This window comes from Marmota flaviventris, chromosome 4 (genome assembly GCF_047511675.1).
Source record: "Marmota flaviventris isolate mMarFla1 chromosome 4, mMarFla1.hap1, whole genome shotgun sequence".
Taxonomy (NCBI): Eukaryota; Metazoa; Chordata; class Mammalia; order Rodentia; family Sciuridae; genus Marmota; species Marmota flaviventris.
The window spans coordinates 3335373-3341372 of record NC_092501.1 but is presented as its reverse complement, the minus strand read 5'-3'; the positions used below and the strand labels follow the sequence as shown (position 1 = coordinate 3341372).

The 6000-nt window shown below is 55.0% G+C and overlaps 1 protein-coding gene across 1 annotated transcript in view; it reads left to right on the top strand.

The window, feature by feature from the left end:
- The window catches only part of Mgmt (O-6-methylguanine-DNA methyltransferase), a 234208-nt gene that overhangs the window by 147118 nt on the left and 81090 nt on the right, over nucleotides 1–6000 (top strand). The window lies entirely within an intron of this gene.

The following is a 6000-nucleotide window of genomic DNA, read 5'->3' as shown; positions in this document are numbered from 1 at the left end:
TGTTGTGTGTTGTGTGTGTGTGTGTGTGTGTGTATTTGAAGCATTTTATAGAAATGTTCAACAGCAAGGTAGAACCTAAAGTCCTAAATGGACTTGAGTATAGTGAGTACATTGCCCCCTTGCACACCACGGCTGCCCTCAGCCACTGCTTTACCCTGCTGCGTCTGCACCCAGCTCTCCTGCAAGCCGAAGGACAGCCTCCAAGGCCAGCACCCCAGCAGCCGTGTGACATTGGCCAGTGATGTGGAGAAAAATCGTCTTGCAGAACTCGGATAGGCCGTTTAAACCAGGGAAGGCTTGCACCCCGCCTTACTTCCTTCCTCAGATGTTTGTCACTTAGAATTTGGTTTAATTAAAGACAGAATTTACCCATCAAAAGAAATTGTCCTGCCCTGTGTGAATTTCACATTTTGAGATTTGAGTGCTACTACCAAAGAAAGAAAAGTGCACAGCCCAATACTTAAAGCTGTACTGACCCAAAGTTGAACCGAATCCCTATGAGTAACTTACCAACAACAAAAGAGGTGTTCCTCTGGGGGCCTGCCACATGGACACCGGTGGCAAATGGGCTCAGTGTGGTCCAACGTCACTCTTCCTCCAGCATGGAGCGTCCACACTTGGCACCTGAGGAGGACCCCAGGAAGGCTGCTGGTGGAAGCAGGGGCTGCAATCAGCCAACAGGCACAGCGGGGGGTTGTACAGGGATCGCTGATGTTTATAAAGTGAGGAGCAAAGACCGCAGGAAGCAGCCCTGCATGTGAGACCTTGGCTCCGCACCCCTCCTCTCCTGGCGCCAGGGCTCTGTCAGCCCTGTCTAGGAAGCCAGTGCTGTTGAGCCCTGGCCCCAGCGGCCACCAGAGATGGCAGAGTTCCAGTAGAGCGGAGAGAGAAGGCCTCTGACAGCAAGGTGAGCTGCTGCCTGCACACAGCCCCTGGGGACTCCTGGAAGGCCAAGGAGGGCCTGCGTCCTGGGGGAGAGGATGGCCCTGGAGAGGAAGAGCTGGGGTGTGCCCACACTCCTGCAGAGGCTGCACAGCTGACCACGCGCCTGGCAGCCGAGTGGGGAGCAAGAAGCATCCCCACTGTGGACCTGCGTGTGTGCCTATGAAGTGGTTGTGCTCCTGCATGGCTGCTGCTGTCCCTGTGTAGTGGGTGTGTTCCTGGGGGAGGAGCCCTGTCTGCCGCAGTCTGGAGGAGGGTGAGCCACTGCTCGCAGGCTCTGGGTTCTGGAGGGCAGGCCCTCTCACCGTGTGGAATACCTCCCGCGCCGACCCTCACATGCAACGGCCTGAGCCAACTTCCCGAGGGGCGAGTCCTTCCCAGGAAGCATGGGCTACACTTGCAGGTGGAGTGCCCAAGCTGGGATCTGTCACCCTCCCCAAGCCCTTAGGGCGGGCACAGGCACTGTTGGGTCACACTGAACTGATCCCAAGTCATTTGGTTACGCAGCTGGCTCTGACAAAAGAGAATGGTCCACGTGCACAGTGCTTTTTATTGACAGGACCTCTAGGATCCTTCCAGGCCATGAGAGCCTTCTCCTTTAGGGCTCTGCTGGCAGCAGGTCTGCACTGTGGAGGTTATTTTAAAACAAGGTGAACTAAAAAGCTAAACCACGTAGACCTTGAAAACTGGCACCCTTAAGTCCTGTCTTCTGCATTTGACAGTCAGTGGCTTCTTCTCCAGGCTCTTGAGGATGCCAGGACCCTCTGGATTTAGACTGTAGTGCTTAAGGGTAGCCAACTTGGCTCCACCCATCCTGAAACGGGTCAAAGTCCATCCTGTAATTGGAGTGTATGTGTAATTACGAGTCAAGGCTAAGCCTCCACAAAACACTGGGTGGCCCATGAGCTGGGGTGCTGCCAAGATGGGCAGCAAGAAAGCCAGCCACTCCCATGCCCCCCCCCCCCAAGATGATGGCCCTGAACTCGGATCAGCTGTGGGTCAGCACCATCCCCAGCAGGTTGAGGCAGCTTGTGAGCGGTACACAGTGTGGTAGGAGGTGATTCTGATGGCAGGAGAGGATCAGGAAGGAGTCTGGGAATGCAGAATGGCGCCCATCACAGGGCTCTGGAAAGTCTGTTCTGCATCACGCAGGCCCCCAGCAGGGTGTTCGGGATATGGGGCAAAGATGTACAGGTAGGGAGAGGTACAGGGAGCCACCGGCAGTGGGCGTGGAGAGGAACCTGCTGAGGGTGAGGCAGGCAAGGAGCTGGTGAAGCAACATCCAGAGTCATAGGACCAGACTACTCAACCTCACTGCTCACGCCCACCAGGCTGCAGCCTGGGCCAGGTGCAGCGGGTCCCAGGGCCCCAAGCAAGGGGCCATTCAACAGAGCTTGCTCTGCCGTGATGGCACGAGGCCGCCTTCCTGCCCTGGCTTCCAGGTAGCCTGACAGTTAGGTGGTCTGTCTGTGATTTTGTGCCTGAGGGGACAGAAGGACAAAAGGACCACAGGTCCAGGGTGAAGAGCAATCTTTTGAGCCACCTTGAGGGAGGATGAGGATAGAAAGGAGGTGCGGGTGGCAGGCACCTGGAGGCCTGTGGGTGGTCAGTGACCCTCGCACCCTCCCAGACCTGGGAGCCTGTGGGGTCAGCACAGCAGGAGCTCAAGCTAAGCCTTCTGCTCCTCGGCACCTTCATTGGCTGTCTCTAACGGGGGCAACTCAGCCTAGGTCCTGGGTCACCATGAGCTCTGTGGGACGCACAGGCCCAGCCAGGGCAGAGAGTGGAGGGCCCTGAGGACACTGTGAGTGGGGGGAGCCTCTGGAGAGGCCAGGTGGGTACGGGGTGCTCATACCTCCTTTTAAGCAGGGATGGAAGTGGAGTCTCAGGAAGCCACGCTGGGTAGTGCCAGGCAGGATGCGGGCCTCCTGCTGCCGCCTCCTCAGGCTCCTTCGCCCTGAGGGTGAAGTCAGCTCGGCCTTTGGATTGGGGGTGCCAGGGTGGGGATGGGTCGTGACAGATCACTTGCTTTCACAAGTGCCCAACAGTGAATCCCTCCTCCTCTCATCAAGAGGTGGATTGTTGTTCTGGAAAGTGGTAAAAATCCTTGGTTGCGCTCTTTTAAAATTCCTGCCCCATCAGGAGGGGTCCGTGGAACTGTAGCAGGAGTGTGCAGCTCGGTCTGAGGTGCGCCACAGCTGCTCTGCCCACCGTGCTGCAGAGGTCAGACGTGCTCCACCAGGAGGCTCCAGGCAGGGGCCAGGCCTCCATCTCTCCATCTTGTTGGGGAGGCTAGAGGGCATGCAGAGAGGGCCAAACTGCCCCCTCACCCAAGGAGTTGCTGGCGTGGTGTGGTCAGTCCTCTGAAGGTGTGAGATCCATAGCATGGTCCTGTCAGGGCCCTACCCACGCTCTGGTTCTTGTGGGCCTGAAAGACTGTCATGGTCGCCTGCACACTGCCCGTCATGTTGCTGCATGCTGGGTATCCACCGGAGCGCAGTGCCTATTGGAGGGGCTTGGTGGCTGGGAGTCTCTGCCCTTGGTTTTTTTTTTTTAATATTTATTTTGCAGTTTTCGGCAGACACAATATCTTTGTATGTGGTGCTGAGGATCGAACCCAGGCCGCACGCATGCCAGGCGAGCGCGCTACCACTTGAGCCACCCCAGCCCCTCTGCCTTTCTTTATAAGGGTGGTCGCTTGGCAAAACAAAGGCGCTCTTCCTTCACAGACTGTAGCTCACAAAGGTGACTGAGGTCTCATTTTCTAAGGCCTCAGCCCTGCTGCTGCAGGAGCCTCATCCTCACGGAGGGAGGGGAACCTGTTTGCTGTGGGTTGCTGTGTCTGGTGCCTGGGCCTCTGCCACTTCCTTGGGCAGTTGAGGCCAGAGCTTCGGCATGTGATTTTCGTCTTGAGTGCGGCGACTCCCGTGCCCGGTGAGCTTGTGCAGCACTCTGTCTTCCTTCACGCAGGAGTGGGAGGAACGAAAGTCACATTCCTCAGTGAGGGCAGGAGGGAGCTGCTGCTCAGCGCAGCTGCAGGTTGTTGCTGCCTGAGCAAGAGGGACCTCTGACAGAGGACTGGGTTTTCTGTTCATGCTGCTGCCCACTAAATCTTGCAGACTTTGTACTCTTGTGAGCGTGTTTGCTTAGGGGGCGTGTGTCTCCACACAGAACAGCCGTTGACTTTGCACTGACACTGCAGGCAGCAGGTGATGCTTCTGGGGACATTGGCTAGCAAGAGCAGCAAGCCCCATGACTTGTGGTGGCAGTTAACGCCGCCCCAGCCCTGGGTGAGCACAGGTCTCAGAAGGTTCTATGAGGGAAGCTCTTACCCCAGAAAAGCCTGAGCAGCAGGGAGAGCCAGATGACAGGCCAGGAGAGCTCAGGATAGGTGGCCCAGGAGGGGCCTGGAGGCCCTGCCTCTCACACAGGATGTCAGCTTTACGTGTCGGGAACTCCAATGTCTGGCTTGCAGTCAAGTCCCTTAGAAATCCTTTGCAGGAACTCAGAGATAAAAAGTCCTCTCCTAGCAGTGCCTGGGAGCAAACTTCTCCCATAAGCCACGTACCCGCAGGGCTCCTACCCCAACCCCCCAACCCCAGGAGAGCCGAGGCCCACAGCCCACAGGCTCCTGGCTGCCGAGAGGGAATGGAGGTGCTCTGGGGCCTGCAGAAGGCTCCTCCATCCACTGGCCCCAGAGACGCTTTTCCCTGGCTTCATCCTATGGCCTCTGATCACCTCCCCATCCTGCGTTGGACTCTTGGAGCCAGCAAACAACAACCAGATCTCCCCTCTGGAAGCTCCCCACTCAGACAGGTTCGCATGTGGTCTGCACGACTAAATTGGATGTCATAAAATATCTAAAAACTTTCTGAAGGAGGTCCCTGCCCTCAAGACGCTGCTCAGCGGGCACGTCACCACCACGCATCAGGATCACCCGTGCTCCCACAGGGCTCAGCTCTAAGGTGGTCCACACGACTCTCCAGCCTGCGGCCCATGATCTTCCTGAGTCCTCATCAGAAACTGCGTAAGAGACCTACATTTCTAGGCGGCATCGTTACTGTCCCCTACGTGTGATGAACTCTGTGATTATTAACTAATCAAGACAAATACCCTTGCCCTTAAAATTCAGAGGTCAAGACACCTGGGACCCCAGGCACAGAGGCACTGACTGTCCACACGTCGCTGCCCACTCCTGACCCACCTCCTTCAGCTGTTCTTCAGATTCTTCAGGCAAAGCCCCCATTGGCCACATTTCTGGTAAAGAAAAGGGAATCAATAAGAGAACAAACAACCCAATCAACAAATGGGCCAAGGACCTGAACAGACACTTCTCAGAGGAGGACATACAGTCAATCAACAAGTACATGAAAAAATGCTCACCATCTCTAGCTGTCAGAGAAATGCAAATCAAAACCACCCTAAGATACCATCTCACTCCAGTAAGATTGGCAGCCATTATGAAGTCAAACAACAACAAGTGCTGGCGAGGATGTGGGGAAAAGGGTACACTTGTACATTGCTGGTGGGACTGCAGATTGGTGCAGCCAATTTGGAAAGCAGTATGGAGATTTCTTGGAAAGCTGGGAATGGAGCCACCATTTGACCCAGCTATTCCCCTTCTCGGTCTATTCCCTAAAGACCTAAAAAGAGCATGCTACAGGGACACCGCTACATCGATGTTCATAGCAGCACAATTCACAATAGCAAGACTGTGGAACCAACCTAGATGCCCTTCAATAGACGAATGGATAAAAAAAAATGTGGCATTTATACACAAGGGAGTATTACTCTGCATTAAAAAATGACAAAATCATAGAATTTGCAGGGAAATGGATGGCATTAGAGCAGATTATGCTAAGTGAAGCTAGCCAATCCCTAAAAAACAAATGCCAAATGTCTTCTTTGATATAAGGAGAGTAACTAAGATCAGAGTAGGGACGAAGAGCAGGAGAAGAAGATTAACATTAAACAGGGATGAGAGGTGGGAGGGAAAGGGAGAGAGAAGGGGAAATTGCATGGAAATGGAAGGAGACCCTCAGGGTTATACAAAAGTAC